The sequence below is a fragment of the Coptis chinensis genome, chromosome 3 (genome assembly GCF_015680905.1).
Source record: "Coptis chinensis isolate HL-2020 chromosome 3, ASM1568090v1, whole genome shotgun sequence".
Classification (NCBI taxonomy): Eukaryota; Viridiplantae; Streptophyta; class Magnoliopsida; order Ranunculales; family Ranunculaceae; genus Coptis; species Coptis chinensis.
In genome coordinates, this window is record NC_141458.1 from 39,579,423 (window position 1) to 39,591,018 (window position 11,596).

At 37.6% G+C, this 11,596-nt stretch overlaps 1 long non-coding RNA gene across 1 annotated transcript; it reads left to right on the forward strand.

The window, feature by feature from the left end:
* The first annotated feature begins 313 nt into the window (after positions 1 to 313).
* LOC147509570 (uncharacterized) lies at positions 314 to 5,594 on the forward strand. The gene is made up of 4 exons (XR_015216578.1): positions 314 to 522; positions 606 to 692; positions 4,463 to 4,528; positions 5,320 to 5,594. It is a non-coding gene; the product is annotated as an uncharacterized LOC147509570 (long non-coding RNA).
* The last annotated feature ends 6,002 nt before the right edge of the window (positions 5,595 to 11,596 follow it).

Sequence of the window (11,596 nt, forward strand, 5' to 3'; positions counted from 1 at the left end):
GAAATAAGTAGAAAGAAGCGGAAAGGGGCGCTCACGTTTTTTGGCTCCAGCTGCTCGCCTACACGCAGAAACCACAATCGTCGAACACCCCGACCAGCAAGTCTCTCCTTATGGGAATGTGATGTTTTAATTAATTCAAATTAGTTCTTCTTAATTTGAATTTGATGAGTTATGGGAATGTGATGTTTGTCTTGTTCAGCTTTATATAGTCTGAGAAAATGAGCGCTCAAATTTCCTATATATTTTTTTTCTTCGAGAGAAACTGAAAAAGAGAATCAATGCATTGAAAGTGAACAACGCAAAAGATTTTTTTTTAAGGGTTATCACACATTCCTTGCTTTATTCCTTGGTCTTGTTTTAGTTCTAAAAGATTTCTTCCATAATGGCAGAAAATAATAATAGTAAAAATAAAAGGAGTTTTGAAGACATGCAATCACAAACCAAGATGGTTGTTGTTAGTCAAGAACCAGTTTTTAAGAAACAAAATGGTTCTCATTCTGCTAAAAGTTTTGATCCCAGAAGGTTTGGTTTGTTTTTAGATTCTTTTTTATCAGTCTATATTGTTAAAAAGATTATTAATTGATATATTTTTAATGGTTTTGTAGTTATTAGAAGAAGGTGTATGAGGTGGCGAGAAGGAGGTCTTGTTCAGCTTTAGGGAGGACGTAGTCGAGCTTTTTGAATATTTGGAGGTAGAAATTCTCAACCTTTTTTTTTCCTATCCTTTGTTTGAGCAATGAGCATTTGCTTGGAACTTTTAGGTTTTTACCTCTAAACAGAGTAGCAGACTATAAACGATAAACAATAAAACTATTGGTAGTGGTCTGGCATTTTTTATTGGTAGAGAATATTGTTTCGTCTAGCATTTTTTATTTCTAGTGTGGATTTATACTTCTGTTTAGATTTCCATCCAATTTGTTGGTCTTCAGGTCTTGATCTTCGTACACTTTGAGTTGGTAGACAAGCACTTCATGTCTATCTCCTTTTGTCAAATTCTATTGACTTTATTGACAAGTTATAACAACATTAGCTCGGTATATGTATATATATATATATATATATATATATATATATATATATATATATATATATATATATATATATATATATATATATATATATTTTAAGGGGTTGCCCAATCCAATTTGATGAGTGCCCAATCATTTCTTTGAACCTTATAAACAGAAAAAACTTGGTTATGCCATCAGTTAAAAAGAGGACAAAAAGATGAATTGGCATACAATTCAACTAAAAATGATCCTGTACTTGTTCTCTAGTTTATACAACATTTGTAGAGCACGAGTTTTCTTTTAAGGCCCTTCAATAATGGCATCTAAACTATCAGATTTCTTACAAACAAAATAATCATAAAGGAATTGAAAGGTATACCAATGTTGCATCATTAATGCCTTCTTCCTCCTCTCAGGGACAAGTAGCCTCTTCTTTGCTAGAGCTTCCATTGTCAATCTCACCCTCAGAAGACGCAGCTTGCAAATGCAAAAAAGAGAAGAAGTAGAATTTTCAAAAAAGGAATTATAACTAACCTCAATAGATTTAGGACAACAGAAACCCTCCAAAGATAAATAACTTTCCACCTGACGTGAAGCAACCCCGAATGGCCTTGGACAAGGAACCCATGCCCATGGAGGAAACACAGGATAAATTACTTTCCATTTCTCACAGAGTGCTCTTACACTGATGTTAAAGTCATTTGGCTAGAGTGTACCATCCCAACTAGAAGAGAAACCCATGTTTATTTGATATGTAATAACTTGAGCTAACTTAAAACAAGAAAAAAAATATATCAGTATATAATAGTCATCATCACTTACAGATTATTGCCTGCTCAAAAGCTTATGAAAATGACAAATAAATGTTAAAAATCATTAATTTAGAGAAAACTTACTTGATGAAAGAAGTTAATCGTTTTTGTAATTTTTAAGGAAAAAAAATTTGGACCATTTCTCGATTTGTGCGTGTTATCCTTGCGCATGGGCAAGGATGACACGCACATGTGTAAGTAATGAGAGTATTGAATGAGAGATCAAGAAACTTTCTTGGTGCAATACCAGGGCCAGCGTGCGTCATGGGTTCCCAACGACTTTAGGACAGGTCTTGGCCATAGCTCAGTTGGAGCCTGACTACTTGGATCTGTTGGGGTAGTGAGGTTTCCTAAGACAAAGTTCTAGCGTTTCACGCTATGCATATTGGCTTGGTCTTTGTGCCATCAATATATTGCTTGTATGAACTCCTTATATAGGTGGAAAACTATATTTCCACTATAACTTAAAAGGAACACTGGAAATTCTTCTCCAGAGACTGAGTATAGAAACTAGTCTTGGTAACATCCGTGACACCGTAGCTCAAATGACTGAAAAATTCATTGCTTTGAGTTCAACAGACTCAAGACTGCCTAAAGTATTCAAATTGCACCAACTGACTCTTGAAGGCTTTTTTTTCTTACCTTATAATTTCTCGAGGAATCATCATAGAACCATGTGATTGAAGAGTAATCAATTGAGCTTCCCTTTATAGCTGGAGGTTCATATCTCCATACCAGAATTTCCACATCCCACAACCAAAACATTCTTTCCAGAAAACTCTTCACCGTTTTTATACAAACTCGTATGTAGAACTGGACCTTCAAAGTCATTCATTCCTTCAATCGCTGGAACCACAGCCTCTGAGTTCTTTCTAGTTGCTACAACTAACCACCGACTAAGGTAACTAATCTCCTCCAATCCCACAGTTTTCACTCTCCATGATCCAAGAGTGTGATCACAAAAAGACTTTCTACCGCTTGGTTGAACTGGGCTCTAAACCGAATTTACTCACATAAGCATCTAAATAGTCCACAAAGTGCTCTTTAGTTGGGTAAGTAGGGAACTTCACCGGAATGGCATGAGGGATAGCTCACAGAATTTTTTTGGAAGGTGAAGATGTAGTCGATCGTAAGCCTTGCTCTTCCACAATGAAGCTATACAGCTTAGCCCTCTCAATCAATCACACTAGGAACTCCTCTTTCTTTAAGGCAAGCAGCTACAAAGAAGACTGATGGGCCGGCACCAACAATGATTGGACCTTGCACCAAAACACACTTTCCATTTTTCTTCATGGTCTCATCAAAAGGATCATGAACTCTTTTGCTTTCCACTTCTCTCAAGCAGTCCACAAATAGCATGGGAAGAACAGTTGTCAACTAACTACTTAACTAACTGTCTAGTTGGTCATGGGTGCTATTATAAAAGGAGAGAATCCCTATGAGTAGAGCACGCTTAAGGCCGGACTCATTCCTTTCTACCGTTTCAAGGACAGAGCCAAAGTTCAAGAGAAACTTCAACCGTAAGCTAAGCGAGATGGTTTCAATTAAGATGGTTTTATCAACTTGGAAATAAATGTATAGATATTTGGATGAAGGAAGAGTTGGAGGAGAGTTGCTTTGCGAATAGAAGGATCAAAGAATGAAGTTAAACTATAGAAAGGGAAGGGTAGTGTGATATGATATAATACCCAGCAAAAAAATGATGTGATAAATATAAATTCGTTGAGTATATATATATATATATATATATATATATATATAGACACTTCAACTATATTATATAAATGGTATTAACCAATGATTACCTCCCATATATTAAACCAACCAATAAAATAACGTCACTATATCTGTTAGAAGAGCGTGGGCACATCAATGGCTGGAGATAGGATTATTAATATGCTAAACAAATTGGCTAATATGGATAATGACCATATCCTACATATATATTTGTGATTTTACAACTTTTGTTGTAAGAACTATGCTAGGTTGCAAAAGACGACTCGAAAGTATACTTTCAGTGCCATTACCGACATCTATCACTCATTTAGTCAAGTCAATTAACAGAATAAATAGAAGACCTAGCATTGAAATGACACGAGGAGTCATATTGCAGCAACTCTTTGATGTAGATGGTTTGATCCTTTGTTGTAATCTTGAACTATATTTGTGTGAACGGAATTTTCCTTAGTTCATATTCCCCATGACATCTTGGAACAAGTAACTACCATGAAGAAGGGCTAGCTACTAGTAACATGACTTGGATTGCATTTAATTTGCATAAGCTGAAGACTTGAAGCTACTTTTGTTAGAGATTATTTTACATTCTATAAAGTTCTCCATTTTAGTAATAATACGCTTAGAGAAATACTAGCGATGCTACCCCTTAGCATGGTGATACCCCCAAACATGTGATTTAGGGCCCCGTTTGAAAATTAAAAAATGAGTTGTTTTACATCTTGTTGCTAAACTTTCATAGTGCTCATCTTTCATACCTAGTATTTTTCTTTAGGGCCTGATGTTATAAGAGAAGATACTTTTACCATTTTATAATTAGTGTTTCTGTACATTATGTTACTCACCTTTCATACTGCTTATGTTCTTGAGTCTTGACTAATGAGTAATGACATTGATCACATGCAGCTTTTACGAGTACTTGCTTAAGGTCTGGATACAGGGGAACAAAACTGAAGCGGTAAAACATTATAGGTGAGAAGCTCTTTCTTTGGTTATCAAACTTACTGAATGTACAATCAAAGTGGTTTTTTTGGGTGGTTTCCCCTATGCTTGATGAGGGACAGAGTCAAGTTCATCTTGTTGTAGAGAGAGTCTAGTTATTTTGTTGTAATACTTGATGTACATAAATGACGGTTCATACAGAAACAGTCTTGTATATATATACATTTTCACTGTCGTGTAAAAATTAGGTTATATGTACATATAGTTGTTCGATCTCACATGTCAGTAAAGAATCAGTTGTTCGATCAATGTATTCATAATATTTACTCTTTGACATCTGTTAATAGTTTCTTGTAACTTGTAGTAGTTGTCCTTTCTTAATACTGTTAATATTGTTAACAAGTTACAAGACATATAACCATGGCGTTTTGAAAGAACAAAAACTTTTCTTTTGGAAATCTATCTTTTCCTTCTACTTGCGTCCACCTATTATACAGCTAGAAATTGTATTGTGGGTTGAATATTTTATAGGGTGTTATGTACATATGGTTGTTGGAAGGATGTCATTATTGATTTCCAGGTTATGACAGGTTTAAGTATACAAAATGTTGACTAAACAAAGGAAACTCTGCCCAAAATTCGATAGAATTTGGATAGTATAACACCTCATTCTATTTCTTCATATATACTTGGAGTTATCATAGCAAGCTTATAAGTATATTAGTTTTACGACTGGGATGATCTCTCTTTTCTAGTGGTTTTCTTTGTACATTGTTTATTTAAATATGGTTTACTAATACTTGTTTTATTTTTCTTTGTAGCGATGGGTCCTCGATCAAAGAATATGAAGAATGTAGTGAAAACTACATTCAAGGGTGTGAAGAAATTGTTTGGTGGCAGTTCCTCTAGTGGTGACACAGTTGGAAGAAAAAGACAAAGGGCAAACGGCTTAACGGCATCAGCGCGTAGAGGGGACCATTTGGAAAAAGAGGTTCCTGAGGTTGATTCATCTAGTGAAGATAGTGTAGATAGTATAGATAGTGATACTAATGTAGGTTTAGATGTAAATATGGACAAAGGGAAGAGTATAGTAGAAGAGGAGAGTGAAGAAAGTGAGGAGTGAAGAGGAGGGTGAGGAGGGGGATGAGGAGGAGGATGAGCAGGATGATGATGTGGAAGAATATGTGGTAGAAGACGTACCACCAGTGGAAAAAGCACCTCCGGTATTGGATTTCGTAAGAAAATCCAATGATGATTTGAAGTTTCAAAGAGGTGTGTATGGGGAGGCCCGTATGAGTCAGAGTTATTGTATGACTATGCGGTGCATGTCGCTCGCAATGTTTGGGAGAGAAGGGTAATATTTTGTTTTTCTTGTGTACTTTGATTTTCTTTTACAAAAAATTTTGTTTTTGTTCATATATATCTAATGCGTACTCGGTTGTTTCAGGAGGATCGCGGAGCGTTGAAGTGTGTTTCACACTTAGCGAAGTTATCCCAATGGGATTTCAAAAATGAATGTGAAAGGTCTCCGAGATTTGCCGTGCAATTGAGAAGGACTAGGTTGTTTGATATCGTGGAAGGTTATCACGAGCATATGGATCCACTATTGATCTCTGCGTTTGTGGAGAGATGGCATCCGAAGACCAACACCTTCCATATGCCAGTTGGAGAGATGACTGTGACTTTGGACGATGTTGTCCAAATCTGTGGAGTCACAGTTAGAGGAAGAGTGGTGCAAGAGGACAGTGAGCTAAACTTACAATAATCGATAAATCTCCTACATCTTGGTCTGGGGCTCCCTATTGATTTGATTAGGGCAGAGATGGAATCTAGTAGGTTCACTTCAAAAGTAAGGCTAGAATTCATCCAGACGCATTTTGCGAACAAGGTTCATGATAGCCCTATATGTGACACTGCTGGGAAGGTGGTGGAGAAGGCCTCGAGTTTCTAGGAAGTTCAACGATCAAGCTAGAGCTTTTATCCCGCTTTTTCTTTGATGTGCCGCTTTTAATCGACAAGTCTGGGATTGGAGTGCCTATATGTTATCTGAGGCCGTTGTTGAAATTCAGTGAGATAGAAGAGTATGCATGGGGTGCATCAATTTTGGCGTTTTTGTATAGAGGTCTCGGGGCTGTCACATGTGCAAAGGTGAAAGGGGTTACATGCTATATGACTCTTCTACAGGTAAAACTTGAGTATTTTAGAGTTTATTTTTTTTAATGTTAATTTTATTACTCTATCAATATGTTAACTATTTGTGTATATCTAGACATGGATCTATGAGTATTTTCCGATATTCATAACAGTCTCAAACTTCAACTATACCTCGTCTCAGCCGTGTGCTCATAGACACATCCCAGTCACTCCACACTATTACGATACAACGTATGCATTGCAGTTTTATCGAGTGATAATTGATGATTTGAATGAGTTCAATGTAAGTATTTAAGTTTAAGTTTAAGTATTTAAGTTTGTTTATATATTTTTTTTAGTAATTAATCATTGGAGTTGTTAATTACACATTTGATTTTGTTTCAGGTTGTTTGGCATCCCTACAAAAATGTCAGAGATACAAACCCGATCGATGACATTGCATTTTTTGAGGGATTACTATGTTTTTTTTAACATTGTCGCAAGGGCGGTGCGTCAGTTGGGTCACGTGCAATTTGTACCTAAAGATCCTCCAATACCAAATTAGAGAACAAGAACTGTGGCAGGACGCGGGTATGAGGTGAACTGAACCAATATTGGGCCATTTTACTGGAAGTCGTGGCAGAATCACGTGATTCAACCCTGCAACCGAGGACCTATCTTGTCTTATCCATGGCAGTGTCATCAAAACTACATGACTTGGTATGTGAGAAATTTTCATGTAGTTTTGGTGAACCCTAAGCTTTTTCCTATTTATCCCTTCCTGGAGACACTGCCTAACTGTTCACCGATTGTAAGTATTGTGATTTTTAATTCAGTTTCTCTAACGGTGATTTTTTGCATTCGATTGGTAACTTATTTTAATTTCCTTTTTTTCGACAGAACGACGTCATCGATGAAACCAGTCGTTTGCTAGAGAGAGGTCTGCAATTGGCTGGGAATGATATGCCAGAGGAAGCAAGGTCCTTTTTCGAACAGGCGTACAACTTGACTAGGTGCAAGTACATTGGTGGGCTTATAGTTCATGATTTGTTTCAGTTTAGGGTTTGTAACTTTGTTATTTGTTTGATGGATGGATTATTTGAAACTTTGTTAACTTTGTTTCAGTTTTAGTTTGATGGATGTAATTTGTTTCAGTTTAGGGTTTGTAATTTTGTTAACTTCGAATGAATGGATGGATATGATATTTGAATGAATGTTGGATGTTTGAATGGATGAATGATGTTTAATGTTTGAATGGAATTTGATGAATATGAATGGATGAATTTAATAAATGGGTGTTTGATGTTTGAATGGAATTAAGTGGAATTTGATGAATATGAAAGTGTTGTAAAAACAAAATGAATTTTGAAATTTTTTTTTCCAAACGACCTCCAAATAAAGGCCAAACGACCTCATCAGATCGTTTTCCCTTTATACCAAATGACTTCAGCAGATCATTCTCTTTTAATCCCAAACGACCCAGCCACATTGTTTGGGATTAAAGTCAAACGACATGGTCAAGTCGTTTGGCCTTTATACCAAACGACATGGCCACATCGTTTGGTCTAAAGGCCAAACGACTTCACCAGATCGTTTGGCCTTTATACCAAACGACATGGCCAAATGACTTCTCCAGATCGTTTGGCTTTTATACCAAATGATGTGGCTGGGTCGTTTGGGATTAAAGCCAAACGACTTGACTGTGTAGTTTCGGTCATTATTGACAACATACGAACATTATTTCAAATCACTCGATTGCAGTCCGAATCAACTAGTCGATCACTCGATTGCTATCCAAATCAACTTAGTCGATCACTCGATTTCCAAATCACTCGATTGCCGTCCAAATCAACTTAGTTGATCGCTCGATTTCCAAATCACTCGATTGCCGTCCAAATCAACTTAGTCGATCACTCGATTTCCAAATCAAATCAAATAAAAGCCCTAACATTATTTCCAAATAACATAAAAATCAAATCAAATTACACTTGTTCCAAATTACATCAAAATATCAAATTACATCAATATATCACTTAGTCGATCGCTCGATTTCCAAATCACTTTCGATTGTCAATCGAATCAACTTAGTCAATCACTCGATTTCCAAATCAAATCAAATGAAAGCCCTAACATTGATAACATAAAAATCAAATCAAATTACACTTGTTCCAAATTACATCAAAATACAAATTACATCAAAATATCATATCGACAACATACAAACAACTTAGTTGATAACATGTACTGTTGGGTCTTCAACGAGCTCATTTTCCCATATTAAATTGGGAATATTCAATGCCATAAATTGCAATTGCCTTGCTGTCAAGGCCAAATTCCAACTTTCAGCAATATCATATCGAGCTCTAAGCCATTGGCGCATTACTGGAGGAACCGGACAATCTTCAACAAGTTCAACATTGACAAAATGATTTCCACCAACATGTGCGCTACCCAACACTTGGGTCACTCTCTCAGGATTTGCTTGGGTTCTCAGCGGCATGAGAAGGAAGCACTGACGAGCTCCTAAATGCAGAAGGACAACATTAAATCTTGAAGCAAATAAGTATCCAGCAAAGGGCATGCTCATCTACTTATTTAAGGGTATGTAACCTTCTTCATGTAGGATTTTCTTCATCGAATAAAAAACCTCACTTTGATTGTACAAAGTATAATAAAGGGAGAGGTTGTCAGTAAGCTCTTCGTACAACTCCCTTCTCATCTGTGGCCATTCTTCTTGACTTCTTCCTAATGCAATGCAGAAAGCTCTATAACTGCAGTTGCCATCGCCAACAGGGTCATGGACTCTAACAATGTATTTATGCATTTCTTCAGGAATATCCAACCCGTAATCCTTAGGACCCCTTGTCTTTCCAAAGTTTAAGCCATCTCTCACATTTCGTGATGTGACTATTTTTGGAGAAGGCTTATTTCTTGGTGTGGTTGTTTTTGGTGTTTTTGGAGAAGGTTTATTTCTTGGTGTGGTTGTTTTTGGTGTTTTTGGAGAAGACTTATTTGTTAGTGTGGTGTGGATGTTTTGGGTTGGTATTTTTGGAGAAAACTTCTTTCTTAGTGTGGTGTGGGTGTTTTGGGTAGGCGTAGTGTTTGGTTGTGACGAGACCCACTCCTCATAGTAACGTTGAGAACGTTCAAAATGAGATGGATCTCACTTTAAAGAGTTATCATCTCCGGTTGAAGCTTTTCACGCAACTACCTTCAGCCCGACCTTTGGTTTTTGCTTCCTCACGAGGCGGTACTAGCCATGTACTTTTTGGTACGGAAATCTCCATAAGCTTCCTAATCATAACCCTTTGCTCTTCTTCAGAAACCATTGCAAACCTATTCATGAACAAGTCCATCGAAGGTGTAACATCGGGACCAACACCCACTGACACATTGGGAGAAGCAGACAATGTTTTCCAAAAGGGGTCGATAGCAGTCAAAGGGATGGACCGTTCTTGCTCTTCAAACTCAATTAATTCATGAGCACATGGCAGTCCATGGCTCGTGCACAAATAACACCAACACCTTATCTCTCCATCTTTATCACGCTTTACGCGGGTATCTATTTCTTCAAATAACAAGTCCAAACACTTGCGTGAGACAAGGCCTCTGAGTTCACGAAATAAAGGAATCCGGTGGTGGTGTTGAGTTACAATCATACTTCTCTCGAAAGTAGCTCTAATCTCGGACATCTGGATCTCTAGAATCGGGTGGATTAAGTTAAACATACTCAAAATATCATGACAATTTGCATTTCCTAGTACACGCTTCACCTGAGCATGAGACCCTTCAACTCTATTGGTCGTTGTACTCCCAAAGTGAATGTGTTGGTCAGTCCAACAACATACAAATCAATCCCTGTGAGGAAACCAAGTCTCTCACAAATAACTAACAAAATTAGAGTACTCAACCCTGTAATATTTTTCCAAAGCATCCCATCTACGTTGGAAAATAACCTCTATCTTCGATTTGACTACAGTGTTCCACGATAACTGGGCCTTCTCTACAAGTTCTCAGAGTTGGAAAAATATCGTAACATTTTGAAAGGACGCATGTAGCGATATGCCATCTACATAGATGCTTGTGTGCGTTAGGGAAAACTCTGTCAGCGGCACTCATCAGGGCCAAGTCCCTGTCAGACACGATCACAGATGGGCTTATGTCACCAAGCAAGCCACTAAAATGATGCAGGGCCCACTCATAGTCGACTGTTGTTTCAGACTAAAGCAGCACCTAACACACGGTGAAAGATTTCCACGTTGAAGTCACCCCAACAAACTGTACGAAAGGCCACCGATACCTGTTAGTTTTGTAGGTAGCGTCTAACATGAAAACTGTTGGAAAAGTCCGAGCCAACTTAACACCTTCTGAATGGGCCCATAACAATCCCGTTATCTCCTCGGTACTCTCATCCTCTCTCAACTCCTCAAAATAATGTTCTTTTGCTAACAACTCACGCAATCTCTGCAATTGTGTGAGACCGTTCATATCCAATTTCCTCACCTTCTGCCTTGCAGTGTAGACTTGAGATATACTAGAGATGTTATCATGATACCTATTCTTGATGGAATCCAAAATTTGTTTAGGCTTTATTCCACACTTACTCATCTCTGATAAATACTCGAACTCTGGAACGGTTAGTCGAGTAGCAAATGCATGTCCTTCAAGAGTCTTCGCTAATGGATGGTTGTGAACACCATTAAGAACGACAATTTTCCAACTATCGACAGTGCCGCGTTGGAAAACACCTTTTAACTTAAATGGACATCCCGATTTCTTGGTTCCCGACCTTCTCTTATTAGCCCTCTCTTCGCCTTCCTTCTTGTGTGACCGATACACACCCGAGCACTCGTAAGCCAAATTCAATCTTGCTACTCGGTTTCCCTTGGTACATTCTAACTTTTTAATGACCACAACAACATTAACTTGTCTTCCTCTAGCGGTTGCCCAACCGATTGCCTCGCT